Genomic DNA, 23,006 nt, shown 5'->3' with positions numbered 1-23,006 from the left:
CAAACTCCAAAGAAGACAGGGCTTGAAGGCAGCATGGCCAGGATGCCAGGAGCAGCAGAATACTGGGAGTTACTAGGAAATGATGCCAAGTACAAGTGCCCTTGCCCTGCCGTACACATAGTGGGCAGTGACAAGAAACACCTCCTAGGTCTTGAGTGACATACCGTTTTTGTAGTGGTGAGGGCAAGAGTGACAGTGATGGATGGCGGCTTGGTGACTTTCTTCCCACTGTTTTCAACCTGCAGCGGTCAGTCAAGCCTGTAGGGGCTTCCAGAGCCTGTGCTAGAGGGTTTCTGGAGTGTGAGCTGCAGAGGTTTCTACGATAAGAAGCATGTGTTGCCTGACTTTCTTCAGAACGACATGCTGGCAGTCACTATCAAAGCTTATTATTATTCACTTGCGATTTTCATGGAGGAGTTTAGTTCCATCTCTCTAATCTAGAAAAAAAAATGTGAGGGAGCAATATCATAAAGTAGGACCCAGATTGTGCACCAAGGAATGCATCCTCACAGGAGATCCAGAAACTGTGGTAAAAGGCAAGTCCACATGCAGGAAAGCCCAGCAGACAGGAAATCCTTGGATCCTTCACTGAGTCCACACTGGCCAAGGCAGAGTCACTTCTGGTCTCTGTCTCCCACGCCGTGCTTCTTGTCTCTGGGCTTCTTGTTGTTGCAGCAATCTCTACTCTTTACTTACCTAGACGAAAACGGCCATTTCGGAGAGACAATCAGGCCCAGGCCTGGCATGGGGAGCCCAGCCCTGTATACTGGGCAAATCACAGCCGCACTGAGGCACCCTCCTGTTCCACTTCTCTCACAAGCTGCTTTTTAATCACTTCCATCTCACATCTAGTCCAAGTGGGAAAGAGATGGAAACGGAATGTAAATTGTACTGTAATAGATTTTGGAATTAGAGGCAGTAGCAGCAGGCATCTGATTGCTGTTCTGTGCCCGTAGGAAGGGCGAGCTCTCTTGGCACAGAAAACCTGGTTTCTGACTCTGAGAAACAATAAAGGCTAATAGCTTATGCTGCAGTGTAAGGGTGACACTCAGCTGTGAGCATTTTGCTTGAGGACTGGGGTGCCAGAGCAAAGGCCGTGGTGGGATTTAAAATTGTAAAAAGCCTCGTGAAAAATGCATATTTTTCATGTACTTTACTGAGTGAATTCCTATACATTTTTGTACACGAAATGTTTGATGTGGGTTCCCCCAGGTAATTTGCTCCCATAATTGGCAATAAATGCTGGTTAAATTTAATGTATTAGTGCTGTGCTGGATAGTTTTATGTCCACTTGACACAAGCTAGAATCATCAGAGAAGAAGGAGCCTCAGTTGAGGAAAAGCCCCTATAAGATGCAGCTGTAAGGCATTTTATTTTCTTAATTAGTGATCAATGGGGAGGCCCCAGCCCATTGTGGGTGGTGCCATCCCTGGGCTGGTGGTCCTAGGTTCTATAAGAAAGCAGGCTGAGCAAGCCATGGGGAGCAAGCCAGTAAGCAGCATCCCTCCACGGCCTCTGCATCAGCTCCTGCCTCCAGGTTCCTGCCCTGTTTGAGTTCTTGTCTTGACTTCTCCTTCAATGATGAACAGTGATTTGGAAGTGCAAGTCAAATAAAGTCTTTCCTCCCCAACTTACAATAGAAACACAAACTAAGATAAATTTTTCTAGACAATACCACTTTAATTTTTGTGTAGCTATGCGAATATGTGGTATGTATGTATGCATATGTATGTTCATATGTGTATGGATATACATGTGTGGTTGGCCCAAAGTTGATGCCTAGTGTCTTCCTCAATCTCTCTCTGCCTTATATCCTGAGGCAGGATCTCTTATTGAACCTGGAGCTGTTCTATTTGGCTAGTCTGGCTATCCTGCTTGCTCAGGGGATCTCCTGACTCCCTTTTCCATCACTGAGGTCACACAGGGAGTCTCCATGCCCATCACACTCATGTGGATGCAAGCTCTAGTCCTCATGTTGGCATGGCAAGTGATCTACCCACTGAACTATCTATCCAGCCCCCATTATGTTAACTTTAGGAGGTTTATTGACACACAATTCACATACTATCTAAGTATGTATGGTGGCTAATTTTCATTGTCTGACTGGATTTGGTATCACTGTGGAGACTACACCCCCGGACAAGTCTACAATAGTCTCTCCAGAGGATGTAACTGAGGACTGAAGACCCACTCTAACTGTAGGCAGTGCCATCCCATGAGCTGGGCCCCAGAACTAAATGTTTTCAAAAGGAGAATCACGGGACACCTGCATTCATCTCTCTGCCTTTTGACTGAGGATGCAATGTGGCCAGCTGCCTCCCAATCTTGCAGCCATCATCCCCTAATTATGAGCCAAAGTAAACCTTTCCTACCTCAAGTGACTCTTGCCAACAAGGAAAGTAAAATATAGGATGCTTTGTGCAGCTACCATGGAATACTTGAGACTGAGTAATGTATGAAGAGCAGAAATATGTTTGTTGTAGGAAGAGACTGGGTAGTCCAGGATGAAGGCAGTGGGATCTGGTGGAGGCCTTTATGCCATATTATTATGACATTGAAGAAGGCAAAGAAACCAGGTGAAATTTAAAAAAAAAAATCAAACTCGTCCTTCATCAGAAACCAACTACTGTGATAACAGTACCCACCCACTCACAAAGCAGAACCCTGAAGGCCTAATCATCTCTTCAAATTCCCTCTGGAAGATTCTGTAGCATTTGCTGCATAAAAGATTATGTCGCCTGCAACTGGAGATTGCTTTCAGTTTTTCTTTACTCTCACTGAATTGACCAACTATAGCTTCAGGACAACGTTGAGTGGAAGTGCCGAGAGGAAACCTTTCTTTTTCTTAGTGTTGAAGATAAAGCATTAAGTCTCTGAGCATTGATGAGTCTCACATACACCCATCAGGTTGAGGAAACTCCTTTCTATGTGACACATGTGTTGACTGTGTATGTGTTACATTGACAGATTTTCCTGTATTGAGCCAACCTTCACTTCTAACACTTCTAACACTTCTACTAGTTCATTGTCTGTAGCCTTTTACAGTAGACATTGTTGGGTTCATTTTGCTAGTGTTTTGTTGAGGACTTTTGATTTATGTCTAAAAGGCTGTGGGTTTGTAGTTTTCTTTTCATATCTGTGAATTTGGGAGGTTTTTACTTCCACCTTGAGGGAATGAGCTGAGACATGCTTCCTCTTCTAGTGTTTGGAAGAACTTATGATGCATGCTATTGACACTTCTTTAAATACCCAGTAAGATCTCCTAGTGGAGTTTTCTGAGCCTGGGTATTTCTTTGCAGGCACTACAAAGACTGAATTACAATGAGTCTTCTTCCTAACTACAGGACTATTTAGATTTTAAATTCTTCTTGAGTCAGTTTTATTAGCTTGTGTCCTTTATAGAAACTTGTTCATTTCATCTAATGTATCTTATCTGTTAGCATACAATTGTTTATCATATTTCTTGTAACCCAATTATTTGTATAATATTAGTAGTAATATTCTCTCTTTCAAACCTGTTTGATCCTTCTTTTTTCTTGGTTAGTCGCTCTTATTGATCTCAGAAAACCAACTTGGAGTTGTATAAGTTTTTTCTATTTTTCTACCCTGCTTCATCTATTTCCACTTAACTCCATCTCTTTCCTTCTGCTCTGGATTTGGTTTGTGCCTCTTATTCCAATAGGAATTAAATTGTTGCATTCAGGTGATCTTTCCTTGTCTTTTGAAGGCAGGGCCTTGTACATGGTGGGTGAACCCTCTTCCACTGACCTAACCTCCTTCTTCTTTCCTAACGTAGGAATTTATCCTAATCAGTTATTTCTAATTTTTCTAAGAATTGATTTATCTGTGTCTTAGTTCATTCTGGTTGCAGTGAAAAGACATTAGGACCAAAACAACTTAACAAAAAAAAAAAAAAAAAAGAGTTTATTTGAGGTTTACAGTTTCAGAGGGTTAGAGTCCATGACTGGGTTGGGATCATACTGGCAGGCAGCAGGTATGGCACTGGAGCAGAAGTTGAGTGCTCACATCTTGAGACAGTCATAAGGGTAGAGAGAGCTAATTGGGAGTGACACAAGTCTTTTGAAACTTCACAACCCACCTCCAACGGCACACTTCCTCTAACAAGACCACGCCCTTTAATCCTCCCTAAACTGTTTCACTAACTAGGGACCAAGCATTCAAATATATGAGCTTATGGGGCCATTCTCATTCAAACCACCACAAGTGACATTCCATATCCTAGCATCTTTTTGTTTTTATTTTTACCCCTTTCAAAGTATTCTCTAATTTCTATTGTTTTATTCTTTGACCTACTGGTTGTTGAGAAGCATGTTATTAATTTACATATGCAATTGTGAATTGTACACATTGCCTCTATGTACTTCTTCCTTAACTCAATCACACTGTGGTCAAATATACCGTGCCATTTCGATCTTTTAAATTTTTACTGAAGCTTGTTTTATGGCTGAGGCTGGTTTGTCTTAGAAAATATTCCACCTGCACTTGAGATATGGCTATGGGCATTAGGTCATGGACCTACAGCTTTAAGATGTAACTGTTGTAAGAGATTGGCAGCCTGAGCAAGATCTAGCCATGTCTTGCACAGTCTCCGTCTCTCTCTCTCTCTGTCTCTCTGTCTCATCTCTGTCTCTCTGTCTCTCTCCCTGTCTCATCTCTGTTTCTCTCCCTGTCTCTCTGTCTGTCTGTCTGTCTCTCTCTCCCCAACCCGTATAAGCAGCAAAGTGTAAGGGAGAATCCCTCCCAGCCTCTTCCAGGCAACTGTAGCCCGGAAGTCTAGTCCTATGTAGTTTTGAGTTAAGGCTCTGCTTCATATCTAGTGCCTCATTATAAAAACCACTTATCACTGAGAGCACCCACTCCAAACACCAAAATAGACGTTTGTTTGTTTGTTCTCTTGAGCATTAACAATGCACTATGGCTTATATGCGGAGATTTGTAACTGACCAGCCTTTGCAGTCTTTGAGGGCCAATGAGCTGAAAATAGGAATATATGGCACTTCTTCCCAAAGTAGCAAAGCCTTATGAGTACACATTCTCATGCTTTTCCTGCCTCTCTAGCTGCAGTTTAGATTCAACACCTGGAGTTTCAACAGCTATGCTTTAACAATGGCAATGCAGTCCAGAAGTTAATTTTAAACTACTCTAAGGAGTTGATGAGCCAAAGTACTTGATGGCATTAGCAAGTAGTTACACTAGCCCTAGGTGGCCCATCTCTGAGCTCCTTCCATGCTAGAAATCAATTTGAATCTGGCTAAGCCCACAGCAGGGATTTTAAAAAAAATGAAGTGCGTGCGTGTGTGTGTGTGTGTGTGTGTGTGTGTGTGTGTGTGTGTGTGTGTATGTGTGTGTGTGTGTGTGTGTGTGTGTGTGTGTGTGTGTGTGTGTGAGAGAGAGAGAGAGAGAGAGAGAGAGAGAGAGAGAGAGAGAGAGAGAGAGAGAGGTAGACAGCACACCCATGGAGGCCGGAAGAGGGCATAAGATCCCCTAGAGCTAGAGTTAGGGATCATGGTGAGCCACTCAACATGGGTGCTAAAAACTGAACTCTTGTCCTCTGGAAGAGCTGCAGTTGCCTTTAACTGCTGAGTCATTTTTCCAGTACTGGGGAGGTTCCTTTGGAACATCATGTTCCTTCTTGTTGTTAAGCTTCCTTCAAGGAAGTCAGTTAATTTCTCTACTCTTCCATGTTTCCATGTTTAAGTTAGTGATAATAACATTTACTTCTTAAAGCCCTGCCTGCAACTTACCAGCAGTATACATGAAGACGTCAGTGAATGATGAGTGACCGAGTTACTTTTCTGTTGCTGTGCTACCACAGTGTGACACTAGCAGTTTGAAGAAGCGAGGATTGGGTGTGGCCCACAGTCCATCACTGAGGGGTAGTCACAGTGGCAGGAGCTTGGAGCAACTGGTCACATTGCATCCTCAGTCAGGAAGCCAAGGGTGGTGGAGTGTTGAGCTTGACTCACTTTCTTTGCATACAGTCCAGGATCCCAGCCCAGAGAAAGGTGTCACTCACAGAGGGCACGTCTTCCCCACTCAGTTAACCTAACCAAGATGATCTCCCATAGGCCGGCCCAGGGGTCCATCTCCCAAGTGAGTCTGGAGGTCACCAGGTGATAGGTAAGATTCACTTGACAGTGTGTGTGGAGCCTGGGAGACTATGTATTCTATGAGGGCCTTTCCAGGAAGCTTTAACAGAAGACTCGCCCTGAATGTGATGGCACCACATGGGCTAGGATCACAGACAGAATAGAAAGAAGAGCGCTGAGCACCAACCAGAGCTCATTGCCCTCTGCTTCGTGACCAGCTGCCTCAGACTCCTGCTGCTGTGTCTTGCCCTCCAGGATGGACTCCACCCCCAGCCTGTGAGCCCGAGGAAACCGTCCTTCTGGAAGCAACTTCCACCAGGCATTTTGTCACAGTGATGAGAAAGCAACGGATATGAGCATTAGGACCTTGTGGACACAAAGTGTCAAGTGGGTGGGCTACAGAAAGTTCTCCAATAGCCTGGAGGACTCTGGGAGATTCCAAATGAATGGGTACCCTGCTTTTGGAACTCAGTGAATTGCTGTCCATGATGTGTTCAGTTAGGAGGTGGCAAAGTTGGCTCCTACTAACCCTAAGAACATAAGCTAATTGTCGGTACCAAAACTGACCAACTGACTGCCACCTCTTGTTAACACAAAGGGGAGTCTCTGGAAAATAATCTGTCCTCTTGCCTGAGCTGGAGAGATGTCCCTTTACTTCAAACATTTGCCCTTCCAGAGGACCCAAGTTTGGTTCCCAGAACTCAGGATGGGCACCTTCAGAAGATCTGATACCTTCTTCTGGCCTCTATTCAGGGAACCCCACAGATGAGGTATACACACAGACACAAACAAAAATTAAAATCTTATGAAGGAGATCCTTCCAGTTCAGCCTCCTTGGGGTCAAGTTACAGATATGTACCACTGCACCCACTTTAACCACTGGAGAGAACAATGGCAGTTAGTCTATACTTTTGACACGTTTTCCATTCTTAAAGTTAGGTAGAAGATGGCAGCACCAGCTCATAACTGCCACAAATTTTATGTATTGAATTTTTGTTTGTCAACTCATAATTCACTCAGCTTTTCCTTTGGTTCAGACTTCAAGTCTCCACAAAGAGTCTTCATTCAGTCAATCCCTGCCATTGCATTCATTTTCCCATGTGACCGACCATTATGCATGGCGTGCTCAGCCTTCGAGTTGATTTCCTGTCTCCTCTATGAGGTCTTAAGAATGTGAAATATTAACCTTATCCTGAAATGCGCAGCAAAGCTTGTAAGCTATGTACAGAACTGACATCTGTTAATCAAATAAATCTGTGATGGAGAGGGATATTTACATCTTTTGTTGTCGATTTGCATGCACAGGTGTAATAATATTTGCAGTCAAGCAGAACCAATTCCAGTTAGTTCACTTGCACAGCAGCTTGGGATCTGGGTCAGCTGCTTTTACTACCGCTTCTCTCATAAGACAAGTGTTTAAGTGCAAATGGTGTTTGGGAAGTTCAGGTGCAGACAGGAGGAAGCAAAGGATGATGGGGGATAGGAATATCTATAGGGGGTGGGCTCTGGGAAATAGAATAAAACATACATCCCAGAATAATCCCACCAGAAGAGGATAAGAAGTTAAAGTATTTATGTCCCAGTACCCAAGGGTGACTGGCTAAGGGCAGAGTCCATGGAAATTGAACTCCTCTGCATTTTGGGCTTTCCATGCAGAGAGGCAGAAAGGGAACCAGAAACCACAGGCTGGCAGCTAAAGGCTAGCTAGCTGGAGGCCATGAAAAAGTACAATATGAGAGATGGGGGTGGGAGGTGGGGGTAGGGGGGACACAGACAGTTATGGTGCCTGTACCCTGAAGGTGTTGTCCCTGTAAGGTATCCAGAGCCCAGGTGTGACCTTGAGAGCAGGGATAGGTACTGTACTTCCCAGGGGCTGAACCTACCTCTGTTTCCAAAGTCTCCCAGACCCTCATTTCCACTCCCAACTTGGTCAGTCCCAGCAGTAGCTGCTGAACAGCAGCACAAGGGAGCAGCTAAGTCATTAGAGGCTATGACGATGGTTAAACATACATAGATACGTGTTCTAGTTTCCCTCTGTGGCTGTGATAAAACACTCCACCCAAAAGCAACTTGGGGATAAAAGGGTTTATTTACCTTATACTTCCAGATCATAGTCCATCACTGAGGGAAGTCAGGACAGGAACTCAAGCAGGAACTTGAGGCAGAGACCATGGAGGAAAGCTGCTTGCTGGCTCACTCTCAGACCCATGCTTAGCTAGCTTTCTTGTATAGCTTGGGACCACCTGCCCAAGGAATGGTGCCACCCACAGTGGGCTGGCTCTTCCTATATCGATTAACAATCAAGATCACCCCCACAGGAATACCCACCAGCCAGTCTGATCTGGGCAGTCTCTCAGCTGAGAGTCACTTCTCGGGTGACTATAAACTGTGTCAAGGTAACAGTTGAAGCTATCTAGGACAACATCATAGTTTGAAGAATGAAGAGGCCTCTCCGGGTCACCTAAGACCTGTGGGAGCTCCTTTGGGGCCCCAGATCTGATCTCTGCTCTGGCTTCTGTGGCTGCCTATCTAGTTGCCACATAAATCTTTATCTTACTCCTCAGCCATCTATCAGTCCTGATATTATGGTAGGAAATGGTTGACCAGATGGACTGAACTGTAGGTTATCAAGTTTAAAGATATGCTTTAAATACCCATTTTTCTATTTCCTGGGTTTCGTTAATGGAAATCAACAAGCAATTATGTAAAAGTTCAGCCAGAAAATCTATGGCAAATTGTAATAAAATGTAGTCCCAGCAATCAGAGACTCTGAACTTAATTAATGCTCTGCTATTTTGAATTTCTGTAATATGGATTTAGATGCCTTTTTATAACTCCAATTTTATATTGAGATGGATTTTCTATTAATATGTAAGTCACTAGTAGTATTAACCAATGCATGAAACCTACTGACCCTCTGCAAATTTTTTGTTATAATAAAATACTAATGCAAATGTGCTTCTGCATATGGTTGCTTGTTAGAATGCCCAGTGCCCTTGGCATACTGGCTGTGCCTCAGCCTCTTCATCTGTATCTCATAAGGCTGACTGAACTCTCAGGGAACTCATTTGCTGTTTAATTTGCCAACCATACTCTCTGGCCAAAGAAAAGAAATCCCGATTTAGAAGAACCAATTATTATAAAGTAAAGCCCTGATCATTTTCAATGTTATAAATCTTTCCTGAAATTTGTCTCTTTAGTTTTTCACTGGGAGGCCGTTGGGAATTGCAGAAAAGCCAGAACAAATGAGTTTTGCACTAAAGAAGATAAGGCAGGCAGAACCAAGTGATGCTCAGACATTTAGACATTGGGTAAGCCTTGGTCATTTAGGCTAAGGGACAGTGTTGCCACCAGCCAGCTTTCCAAGAGGTCCTGTAAGCTGCCAAGGTACAGACTTGCTCTCCTTGGAGGTGAGGGACGGCCTATCAAAGGCATTCTCACAGCTACCCTTTCTTCTGGGGACCTCAGAGCTCGGCACAAACAGGCACTCATCCAAGTCCAGGCTGAGACAATGCCCCCATTCACAGTGCTGAAAGCCGTTTTCAGGCAGTAATCCAGCAGCAGACAAGGACAGCAGGACTCGGGAGTTAGAAGGGGTTGAAAGAAAGGCAGATGCCCAGCCCTGCTCAACTGTAGAGGTCACCAGAACCTCCATTAAGGACAAGACATGCATGCCAAAAGGGAGATAGATTTTCCTCAGGACACCAGCTCATCTCCCAGTTCATTGTCACCCAAGATGATCTGAGTGGCCTGCCCCTGCTAGAGTCACCCAGAGGATTAGCAGACATGACTTCCTGGCTCGTTTGTCCTCTATGTAGACCTGCTAGACTAGAACCAGAGTGCCAGGGACCTTGAATCCAACCTTAATAGGTTCCATTGAGTTGCATTATAGTCATACTGTCCTTTATCTCCAAGTTCAAGAAAAAGAAAAAAAGAAAAAGGAGGAGAAGGAGGAGGAGGAAGAGGAGGAAGAGGAGGAGGATCTGAGTCGGTGGTGGCACACACCTTTAGTCCCAGTACTCGGGAGGCAGAAGCAGGCAGATCTCTTTGTGTTCCAGGCTAGGCTGGCCTAGAGAGCTACTTCCAGGACAGGCTCCAAAGCTACAGGAAGAAACCCTGTTTCGAAAAACCAAACAACGACAAGAAAACACTAGGATCCCACAGTCTGCACAGAGTGGAGCTGGAATTCCATTCCAGAACTCCAAGCTGTAAGAAATAAGTCACTGTGGCCCATTTTCAGTATGAGGTGCACTTATTAAAGCTCATCAAAGAGTCTGGAGAAGGAGTAGGCCCTAGGCCCCCTCATCCCTAGCTGGTGACTGTTTGTCTCACAACTCTGAGAGCTGGGAAGTCTCAGGCAGTCTGTTAAACAACTGAGCCCCAGAATATTCATAAGATAAGACTTTGCATCCTAACCAATAGAGTGTAGATCTCTCTCTCTCTCTCTCTCTCTCTCTCTCTCTCTCTCTCTCTCTCTCTCTCTCTCTGTCTCTCTCTGTCTCTCTCTGTCTCTGTCTCTGTCTCTGTCTCTGTCTCTCTCTCTCTCTCTCTCTGTGTGTGTGTGTGTGTGTGTGTGTGTGTGTGTATGGTATTGGGGTATGCTAGAAGGATCCAAAGATTGTACCTCTCAGGAGAACCAGCCTATGGGGAAAGGGATCAGTGGTTTCTCACAACCTGGAGCTTTAAAAACCGCTGTGTCATGCAGAGGTGACAAGCCAACCATTTTGCGCGTGCTCTGGGCTGGCATCCCTTTCCTCAGAGTGGTATACGGAGAACTGCTTCCCTCTCACTAGTCTCTATAATTTAGGATAGAATGAGGTCTTGTTCCTGTGAACTCTCCCATGGGCTGTGCTCTTCATGCTCCCAAGCTGTCACTCCCTAGTGCTTGCTATCCAATGACCTCAGTAGGCACCCCTTACTGGGGAATAGCTGTGCCATATTTTGTAGCTAGGTTTCCCTTCCCAGGAGGTTGAGTATCCTATTAGTCTTAGGGAGGGAAAAGAATTCTTGGTTCTTACCACAAGTTTTCTACCTATACATAACATCAATTTTATTTCATTTCCCACTTAAAAAACAAAAGAGCCACAATTCCATCATCAAATGCATGGAAGTTAAAGAGACTCACATAACAAGACACTCAGACCATCAAATCCCAAGAGAATGACTTTAGAAACTTAGTCATTCCTTTTTCAACCCTTCCCACTGAAACTACCTCTTCTGAATAGTTTGAAAATTAAAAAAAAATTATGAGTGATTAAAAAATTATTATAGTTCCCAACTCTGTACTGGAAGCATCAGACCCTGTTCTACTGAAAATGAATTCATGTCATCACTGTTACTTATGTTCCCCTGATCTTTCTGCAAGAACACTGGGCTGGAGATAAGTGGGAGGGAGTGGAAGGAGGGAGCTGATGCAACCTAAGAGGACAGGATGTGCCAGGAGCATATCAGAGCTGCCAAGGACACGAGGTGGAGATACTAATTACTAATCAATGACAGGGTAGGGAAGATGAGTGGGTTTAGATTCCTACAGGAGATGACATCTGAGGGGCATTTTCAACACTAGGGATCATTTCAGGAGGAAGTGATGGGAGAAAGGATGACACGTTAAAATGCAGGGATGGATGGACATGGGTGAAGGTGTAGGGGGAGGTAGTCTGGGCGCTGACAGCTGGCACCTTCCTTAGAAGACCAGAGTTAGGACGAGTGGGGTGTAGCAAGAAGGAAAACTGCCAAGGAGAGGTTAGGGCAGACCACTCGGAGACTCAGGTGCCTGATGGTCCTGAGGGCAGCCCTGAGCATGTGGCAGCATGGGAGAACAGAGTCACCTGGGGACTCATAGTGATGGCATCATAAACCTGCACTTGCAGAAGAGACACTGGTCATTTGCCTGTGAGGGCTGTTGCTGTCCTGTGACAGAGTGTGACCACATGCCCTCGCCTACTATTCATTCACCACTGTGGTCAACAGACAGCATGGAAGCTGTGTAGTCAGCAGATCTCAAGGTGAATAATACATGCAGGCAGTAATAACACAGGCCAGCAGGTGGTGACTGCGGGACAGTAGGTCCCGTGTGAGCTGTGACAACTGCTTGTGTTTTCTACCCTCTTTCTAACATCCCCAGACGAGCATTAGAATACAGCTGTGTTGTCCCTGTATCCTTGATTCCATCCTTCTGTCCCCTCTGCCGATTTTTGGGCTACAATTTTATTTACTTATTTTGCTTTTGTTCCACTAAAGAGAAAAAAAAAAGTTAAATTTAAATTTCATTATGGATACAATGAACAAATGTAAGTCAAAAATTGAAATTGACCGTGCTGGAGTGATAGCTCAGCCAGTAAAGTGCTTGTCTTGCAAGCAAGGTCACGGTGAGGATCGGAGGACTGCTGTCAGCAGCAGCATTCTCTACTCCAGGGCACTCCGGGCAGCAGCGTGCTCTACTCCAGGGCACTCCGGGCAGCAGCGTGCTCTACTCCAGGGCACTCCAGGCAGCAGCATGCTCTACTCCAGGGCACTCCAGGCAGCAGCGTGCTCTACTCCAGGGCACTCCGGGCAGCAGCGTGCTCTACTCCAGGGCACTCCAGGCAGCAGCATGCTCTACTCCAGGGCACTCCAGGCAGCAGCGTGCTCTACTCCAGGGCACTCCAGGCAGCAGCATGCTCTACTCCAGGGCACTCAGGGCAGCAGCATGCTCTACTCCAGGGCACTCCGGGCAGCAGCGTGCTCTACTCCAGGGCACTCAGGGCAGCAGCATGCTCTACTCCAGGGCACTCAGGGCAGCAGCATGCTCTACTCCAGGGCACTCAGGGCAGCAGCATGCTCTACTCCAGGGCACTCCGGGCAGCAGCATGCTCTACTCCAGGGCACTCCGGGCACATGCACCAAGAGCTGACGGGGAGGGTCCCAGTGTGGTCCTGATTACAGAGTCTCAGGGCAGGAGCACCCACAAGGCCCAGGCTCCAAGAAGGGGAATCTGTGTCCAGGTCTCCTACCCGGAGGAGACAGGGAGGGAAGAATTCTGATGTGACCTCCAGAATATCACCCAAAGAAAAGAGGGATGATGCACAAAGAGCAAGGCAGGGGGTGCCCGAAGGGGACACAGACCGTCATTGATCAATCTCCCTGGGATCTTGTCATATCCAGAGCCCAGAAACATCTCATGAAAACTGATACTCCGAGTTTTCAGACAGGTGACAGTGCACAGCTGTCATCCCAGCACTTGGGAGGTAGACCCAGGAGGATTGTGAGTTCAGGGCCGATCTTGCTAATACGAGTTTAAGGGCAGCCTGAGATGTTTAGGACTGTCTCAAAACACCAAAAAGCTAATAATAAAATGAGAAGAATTTTCCAATGTGGGGAGTGACAGGGAAGTATTTTGTTTTTAAAAACAAAATAATTAATAATAATAATAAAACAATAATAATGATGATAAAAGCACAGGTGTCCAACAAAAATGAATTGAGGAGGGAAACATGGTTTCCCATCTATACCTTCTTTCATCTTTATGTTAATTTAAAAAATGTACACATGTACCTATGTGTTGTGTTCATGAATCTGTACATACCTGTTGGGATTTGCATGGGCATATGTGGTGTGTATGGGGTGGGACCAGGACTTGAGCAGAAGTCATTGAGGATGCTGCTTGCTGGACTCCCCACAGGCTCATTGGTAGCTAGCTTTCTTACTCAGTTAAGGACCACCTGCCCAGGGATGGTGCAGCCTGTGGAGTACTGGGCCCTCCTGCATCAATTTTCAAGTCAATCCCTGACAGACAGACATGCCCACAGGCCAGTCTTATTTGGGTAATCCTTTAATCGAGACTTCCTTCTCAGAGGACCCTAGGCTATGTCAAGTCAACAGTTAAAGCTAACGAAGAAACCAGGTCTCTCCTTGACTTCAAGTTAGTCCAGCTAGCTGGCTGGCCATAGGGATACCCTGGAGGCTGCCACACCACTGCCTGTTTATGTGGGTGCTGGGAATATGACTTTCCTGGTCTCTCCATTTGCACTCAAGCGTTTTATCTACTAAGCCATCTCAGTTCCTATTTACATTTTTACTTTTATGTTATGATCTTTGGAAATCTCCAGAACATTTTGTATAAGAGCAATTAAAAAAATAAAGCCCTCCTCCCTAGTAACAAACCTTTCACAGAATAAAGTTTTTTTGGTAACTGAGCCTGAGTTTCTGAGATCCCATATCTACTTGATAAGAATGTTGTCTTAACTCTAAGGCCAGAATCATGTGGCTGAAGCTGCCAAATTCTGCTGCTTACTGGAGCCGGAACATGGCCCCCTTGTTTAATTACATTTTCACCAGCTTTCTGTTTTCCTTTACTGCCTAAGCTTGGCTGTCTTTGAACTTGATCTTTAGACCAGGCTGGCCTCAAACTCAGAGATCCGCCAACCTCTGCCTTCTGAGTACTAGAATTAAAGGCATGTACCATCACACCTGGGTTTAAACTTTTCTTTAATTCCTTTCCACAAGTTGGAAACTTAGCTGGGTGGGATTTTGCCTAGTGAAATGACAAGGGTTCATGATACAACCCTTATAGTCATCCATTTACCCCTCTATAGAACATGTGGTCTCAATGCAGATAATTTCTTCACTGATGGAGTGAAAACTGGTCCTGAGTGTAGTAATAGACATGTTGGACTGTGGCCTGTGCAATAGTCCTTAGCCTTCCAGAACTCACCACACACAGCATGGTCTTATTCCTTAGTATTCAACTTATCCCATTCTAGAAAAGCTTTATTTAAATTTAAATGAGTTTAATTAGAATTCATGTGTCTGTATGTGTGCATGTTTATGTATGTGTAAGTGCGTTCGAGTGTGCCAGTGTGCATGCACACATGTGTTCATGTGTGTGGAGGCCAGAGGACTATCTCAGCTGTCATTCCTCAGTCAACACTCACCTTGCTTTTTGAAACAGGGTCTCTCATTGGCCTGGAACTCACCAAGAAGCAAGGCTGACTGGCCAGTGAGCTCCAGAGGATCACCCATCTTCATCTTTTTTATGTGGGTTCTTTTCCAGTCTGCTCAATCATTTCTGTGGAATAAATGCTAATAGATCCATGATTGCTTTCCCAAATGTCATCTAAAACATACATCAAGGTGCTGCGCTTTGGGACCAGGCATGACAGTGAACTTGTGCTCCCTCTAGTGGCCTTGGAAGAGCATAGCACAGCTATTGAGAGGAAGATGTCAGGGTGGGCAGTTCCTCAATGGCCATTTATTTCACAGCCACAATAGCAAGATATCCCACTCCACAATTTGACATTAAAGGACAGTCTAACCTAGATTTTCAGCTCTTGGTGAATGCATCTCTCTCTCTCTCTCTCTCTCTCTCTCTCTCTCTCTCTCTCTCTCTCTCTCTCTCTCTCTCTCTCTCTGTAGGCCTGTGGGGGGGCCTGGGTACATGCATGCACAGTGCATATTCAGAGAGCCCAGAAAGACTTTGGGTGTGTGTTGGTCTTCTGGCACCTTCCACCTATTGTTTGAAACAGAGTCTCTCAGGCCTGGTACCTGCCCCCACCCCTTCCAGGAAGCTTCCTATCTTGCAGGACTGGGATTACAAGTGCGTGCTCTGCTGTGCATAGTCTTTTATGTGGGTTTTCAGGATCTGAAATGCTTTACAGACTGAGCCGTCATCCCAGCCTGAAAATGGAGTAATAATCTTAGCATAATGTAACCAGGAAATCAAAATGCAAATTTATACCCCTGGGTCTGAATCTCTATTGTAGAATCTCTATTATATATATATATATATATATTCTTTGAACATAGTAGAAGAAGCAGAGGCAGAAATAACCAGCATAGCAGGTGGAGTGATAGTGAGTCCAGTGAGTGAGGCCCCACCCTTCCTAAGCTCTGCACAAGGCTGTGTATGCACACACTTCTCTGCTCTTGCTGGGTGATGCAGGATCAGGACCTTGAAGGCCACCCTGCATGTGTCCCTGATGCCTCTGGCAGGGGCTTTCAGCAATGGCTCTGACGCCGCAAGGCAGCACGCTTTCTGGGCAGTGCCCTCCTGGCTGTACTGTTATTTCTTTGGTTCCACACACCCTGTTCTGCTCTCTCCTTTTTATGACATAGCAGAAGTTTGTAATCAACTCCTCCCGGGGAGGAGGAATATGAACAACTGAGTCCTGTGTCCTCTGGCGGAGGCTCACACTTCCTTGACAACAAATTATCTTTATGTCCCCAGTCTTTCGGGAAGCCTTGTGCTCAGGGCAGTCTTGGAAGTACTTTCTAAGAAAGCAAACCATGTAATTAGGGGAGAGCATTCGGCCTTATGAGCCGTTCACTACAAGCATTTGTTACAGTCAGTGAAAGTAAGAGTCAGTAGCAGTATGTGAGGAGCTGAGAAGCCAGGCCTAAGGCACTACCAGGGCAGCTCAGAAGATGCTGAAACAGGGGAGCTCTGTGAGGCACTCAGAGCTTGGAGCAACACTGCCTTGCTGCCTGGTGGTGCCTGGAGCTCCTCGTCCCAGCCCCTCCCTGTAGTGGGAGCTGACCACAAATGTTGCTATGTCTAATTATGATTCATCATCATCCTCATTCATGCCTACACCTTCTCCCCTCCCCCAACACAGACTTCCATGATTGACTGATTTCCTCCCTCCCTCCCTCCATTCCTTCTTTCTCTTTCTCCCTTCTTCTTCCCCTTCCTTCCTCTCTTCCTTCTTTTTCTTCTTTCTTTTCTCCCTCTTTCTTTTGATAGTGTTGACCAGTAGGTAGCGCAGGCTAATAATATCAAATGTACCATCCTCCTGCCTTTGCCCTCCAAATGCTGGAATTTCTGGGGTCTTCCAGAATGAGGGTTAGAAATGCAGGGTCCCCTCCCCTCCAAGTCTGATACATCCAACTCATCAGTTTCCGAGACGACAAACCAAAGCCCAGCCTTCTTCCCTGTCCTAAGGAATGCTAGGGAGAGTCTATGTGCGAAATATTTAGGACAATGTGTCTGGGCCTCTTTTAATATTGGTATTCATGATCTTGACAAGTTTAGACTGATCTGCAGCCCCAGAGCCAATAAGAAGTTATTGGTGGCCCAGAAGTTATCAGAGAAGACCATGTATATGAGAATCCAAAGTAAAATGTCGCTGTGGCCTGCTGAGTTCCTCTGTCCCTGCTGGCTCCTGTCTCTTTGACAGGGCTCTGTAAGGGCTATCATCACTGGCCCCAAGAAGTGAGATCCCACTTGTGACACCATCTTTAACACCTGCATCAGCCATGCCCAAAGCTAAGTCAACTCCTGGCCTTTACCTCTTCCTGCCAAAGAGCACTTCAGAGTCAGGCACCCAGAGTCCATTGCCCAGAGTCCAATCCTGTCATCTTTTTATCCCACAGGGTGTTTCTCTCCCTGGTAGACACTCCCTGTGTCTTTCTCATTTCCCAGGCTCTTTAACTACCTGAAAGTTACATTTAGCTTTGCTGACATGCTTCTTCACCAGGGTAGCACCTTCAATTCAATGGTAAAAGGACAAAGCTGTCCAGTGATAACCTTGAGGGCCTGGGAAGGGATTGGGGACTGCAGAATTCAGAGGTCCTCAATGCCAGATCACATTCTGTGGGTGAAGAGCTGATCCAGTCCTCCAGACTGCTCTTTGTAAGCTTCTCCATGGTGCCTGGACACCTCAGAGCTGTGGAGTTTGATGCCAAGTCTACCCAGTATTTCTTGTTGTTAGCTGTGACCATAGCAGCCATGGGCTTGAAACAATGCACTGGCTGGAGATGTAGCTCAGTTCACTTCTATAGCAAATGTGGTCAGTCTTGTAAACACCCTGTCAGGCGGATGTGCTGGGAGCCTCCCCAGCACAGGAATGTCAGTGAAGGGAGAGTTCATTGGATCCAAACCCATCTGTGCACTGAGCTTCCTTCCTACCACTTTACAATCAGGGCTTAAAGTTGATCTCAGACAGCCACCACAGACCAGAGGGCAAACCTCCATCCTGTGCTGTAGCTAAACTACCTCCCCTGATTCACAACACCTGCCAATTCCTGTGGTGTAAATGTTCCTGCCATGACCTGCGCATTGGTTACTTCAGCTTGTCTCTGGGATGAAAAGATTTGACAGAAGCCTTGAGGGCTTCCTTTGCCTCATGGTTGGGAGTGTGAAGTCCATTGAGGCAGGGAAGGTGTGGAGATGGGAGTGTGAGACTGTTTGTTCACACCTACGAGGGTCAAGATGCAGAAAGAGACAACTGCTGGCATTCATCCGGTTTTCTCCTTTTCCCAGTTTCGTTCAGACTAGGCTCTGAAACTGAGGATACAGCCGTCGTGAGGAATGGACTGTCAGTCTCAAAATCTTGCTGACTCCATGCCCACAGATATTGTCACAGGTCTTTGAAGGAATAGTTAATTGGGCAGCTCATTCCCGTCCAGTTCAGGTTTCAGACAAGGGCACTTGCTTTTCCAGGTTATAAAATAACTGTTACAAAAATATTCCTGGAGAGGGTAGAGGTATAGTTGGTATAGTTCTTGCCTAGCATATACAAAACCCTTGGTTTCATCTCCAGCACTGAATAAAACCGAGCATAGTAGTACATGTATATAATCCCAGCACTGAGGAGGTGGATGCAAGGTCATTCTCAAACAATGGAGTCTGAGGCCAGCTTAGGCTACATGAGACCCTGTCATCTCTTTATCTCTCTCTCTCTCTCTCTCTCTCTCTCTATATATATATATATATATATATATATATATATATATATATATATATATATGTCTGTCTCTCTGTCTATCTATCTGTCTATCTATCATCCACTCCTCACACACACATGCACGCACCCATGCACGCATACACCATGCACGCATACAGTATGCATTCACTGTGCATGCATGCACACGGACCTCTGGCCACTTTGCTAAATTACCTCTAGCAGAATTTCTTGGGATCCCCATTTCTTGGCTCACACACATCCTGTGAGAATTCATGCTTGAACAGAATTTCTAATCTTCTATCAGAGAATATTCCTCTTTCAAAGCCCCTGAGATGTCTGCTTTCTGATTTAAGTAGGAAATCTGGGCCACCGTGCCACAGTTGGTAATGAGCTGTGTGGCTCGGTCTGATATTCTGCCCTTCCTGCTAATACTGACACAAACTCTAAGTGTGACTGAGGACTCCCTCACTCAAGTCGTCCTTCAGTGGGTAAATGGACAGACACTAGTCCATCCAGACACAGGATTCGTGTTAGTGTCCAAAAAGAAAGAAACTACAGCAGCAAGTGAAGTCCATCTGAGGAGGCTGCACAGTGGCACTAGTACTGAGAACAGTGACACACTGTGTGGCCTCGGCCACTCAGGAGGCTGAGGCAGGAGGGTTGCAAACTGGAAGCCAGCTAGGGTTGCACCGTGAGGTTTTTTTCTCTGTCCTACCCTACACTTACACTGTAGATGTATAATAGTTTCTCAAGGCTATGAGTGGGGAGCAGCTTGGGTCTCTAAACATCTTTCCTTCAGGCCAACTGCTGACCTTCTTACAGGTGAGGGGTTTGCTGAGAAACTGGAAGACAGCTGTTCAAAGAAGAGACACTGGCCACCACTCAAGGGCTCGTTCTGAGGCCGCCAGCTATAAGCGCCCACAGGGCCAAGATCCCACCACACTCACTGACTCCCAGAGAAAGCTGAAGTCAAAGGAACATCTCCCTCTGCTCTCCACAGAACGTCTGCCTTTGTCCTGGTTTCGTCACACACTAAAGGCCTCTGGACCTTGCATGGTGTCTTCCTCGTGCAGTTCTTGAGATGGTTTACGGGGCTGGGCAGGCAAAACAAGAAATATACAGTGTCCTCTCTAGGCAAAGGAACCCCCATTTTATGCCTCTAGATAAGATTTTTGTAATTGAATTTCTCGGAGAAAGAATGGCACACCCATGTTGAAGGTTCTAGGAGACTGGTTGACTGATCTCCCAGGGTGGTGTTGGCGGGGGTGACTATGCTAAACCTTGTGCAAAGCTGACTAACTGATTAGAAATTCCTTATTGCAGAGAGCTGGGATAGTGCGGATCAAGATCCAGAATTATCTTGGGCTGTTTAAGCCCCTTTATAGCTGTTTGTTGCCCACTCCAATGTGACCTAACATCCTTGTGGCTACTGGGTAAGGCCCTTGTTTGTGTTAGCAGATTAGCTTCCACCAACCCCCAAATGAAGTATGTCATCAGACAATGGCTAGGACCTTTAACAGAGATTCCTAGTTGTCTGATAAATGCCTCTGGGAATGCACTAGGAGCAGGTACAAGGGTTCCAATCAGGGCTGGTAAGATGACTCAGTGGGCAAAGGTGCTTGCTGCCAAGCTTGGTGACCTCAGTTTGAGTCACTAGACCCACATGGTGGAAAGAGAGAACTGAGTCCCCTAAGAAATTCTCCAACCCCCATACACACACTGTGCACATATGCACTAAATATTCACATGCATGCATGCACATACACACAAGTGTATACACACAGTGTGTGAAAATCCACTACACACTCATGCACACACGCACATGCATGCACACCAAACGTTTTAAAAAAGATTCTCAATCAACAACTGGATTGTTCCTGTCTTTGACTATGAAAACATTTGCCAACTTCAACATAAGTGGTTAGTACCTTGATCTGTGACATTCTTGTCATCTGTGACTATGAAAGTTTCACGAGACCAATTCCACACTGAAACATATCATTCCAGGTAGTCTGAGTCTGTATCCTAGGCCATGGTCATTCATATTTGACTCAGAACAAGTACTCACTTATTCCCTTTGAGATGAGAGCTGTGTTCTGTACCCATGATTTCTAATTAAAAGAAAAAGAGAGAAAGAAAGATAAAAAGACATATTCTGGCTGTTTTGTTACCATGTCTGGATTCCGGTTGAGTCTCCTCAAGGACTTCTGTCACAAACAGAAGGCTACTAAACATCTCTGTTGAATCCATGGGTTCAGCACTTGTGTTAGCTGCTCTATATTCCCATGAGAAAACCAACTTAAAAGGAGAAAAGGCTTGGGCTGGGGAGATGGCTGGGTCAACAGAGTTCTTGCTGTGCAAGCACGAGGACCTGAGTTCAATCCTCCAGAAACCATGCGAAAACACTGGGTATGGTAGTGTGTACTCATAATCCCAGTGCTAAGCAGGCAGACCCTCCCTGTGGACAGCCAGCCTAGCCTGGAAAATGGTGTGCCAAGGGTCCCAGTGAGAGACACTTTCTCAAAAACAACAACAACAAAACAAACCCAAGGATGACATTCCAATGATTGACACCTGATGTGGCCTCTGGCCTCTACATCACTTGTTTTTGCCCACACATGAACATGGGCATACCTGTACACACACACACACACACACACACACACACACACACACACACACACACACACATGCACACATGGAAGGAAAGATTTGGGATAATGGTTTTGGAAGTTTCCGTCCATGGTCAGATGGCTGTCACTGTGGGCCTGTGCTGAGTAAGAACATGGTGGCAGGGGTGTGACCAAGGAGGATGCTCCTTGTGGCAGGGCTGGTGGGAGACTGACTGTTTGGTGTGGTGATATTGTGTTCCCTGAAGTATTGTGCACTCTAATAAACTTATCTGGGGTCAGAGAACAGAACAGCCACAATATTAAACATAGAGGTTAGGCAGTGGTCGCACACACCTTTAATCCTAGCATTCCAGAGGCAGAGATCCATCTGGATCTCCGTGTGTTCAAGGATACAAGCATGGTGACTCACGCCTTTAATCCCAGGAAGTAATGGCAGGAGGCAGAAAGGTATTTAAGGCGTGAGGATGAGGAACTATAGGCTGATTAAGCTTTTAGGCTTTTGAGCAGCAGTTCAGCTGAGATCTATTTGGATGAGGACTCAGAGGCTTCCAGTCTGAGGAAACAGGATCGGCTGAGGAACTGGCGAGGTGAGGTGGCTGTGGTTTGTTCTGCTTCTCTGATCTTCCAGCCTTCACCCCAATAACTGGCTTCAGGTTTGTTTTCACTAATATGACCATTTAAGATTTGTGCTACAGTTTGGAGATTGAAGACGATGCTGCAAGATTTACAGTGTAAATTCTCAGGATGTCTGTCCCCATCACACGGAGCTAACCATACTTGGAGCGCCAACTGAGCACCTGTGAAAATGCCCGCAGTCTTTCTGTCCCCCAGACTGTCCTGCTCTTGCTGTGTGGTTGACACTCCTTCTACCCCCAGCAGAAGCACTCAGACCAGCCCCACTGTTCCCTGCCCTAGAGGACTGCAGGTGTGGGGGTTGGGTGTGTAAACCGGTGTTTTGGTTGAGAGGCTAATTCTCGGTGCCATCACCTTTATCTTTCTTTCTACTTTCCGTGGGGCTGTCAGTAGGGTTGGGGCATCAGAAGGTTGCATTTCTTCAGGAGGAGAATTGCTGCTGCCCCATGTGACTGCAGTCACTGAACCCCATGGGCAGAAGACATTGTAGAGTGTGAAGCATGGCCTCTGTGAGAGGGAGAGTGGCTGGGGTGCCGCTGGCACCCGTGTGGAAGAGCTGTGTGATGACCCATGTTCGTCAGGATCCAAACAAAGCAAGCTTGCATTTTTCAAACGTAGAAAACGGACAGCAGGGGCTGGGAAGGCACTTCAACCAATATGGTTCTTGCCAAGCAAGCATGAGTGCTTGGGCTCAATCCCCAGAACAGCATTAAAAAATCCAGGTGTGGGGGAGTGAGCTTTGATTCTAGTGGTGGGGAGGAAGAGCCGGGTACATCCTTGGGACTCCTTGGCCCTCCTTGGCCAGCCATCCTGGTCTAGGTGGAGATTAAAATAGTGAGAGAACCTGTCTAAAACTCCCAAGGTGAACAGTGCTGAGAACTGACACTCCAGGGTCCCCTGGTCTCCATGTGCACAAATACATCCTACATGCACACATCCATGCATATGTGCATGCACACACAGAAAGC

The sequence above is a fragment of the Peromyscus californicus genome, unplaced genomic scaffold (assembly GCF_007827085.1).
Source record: "Peromyscus californicus insignis strain IS unplaced genomic scaffold, ASM782708v3 Scaffold_8__1_contigs__length_139910024, whole genome shotgun sequence".
In the NCBI taxonomy this organism is placed as follows: Eukaryota; Metazoa; Chordata; class Mammalia; order Rodentia; family Cricetidae; genus Peromyscus; species Peromyscus californicus.
This window is presented reverse-complemented; position numbering follows the sequence as displayed.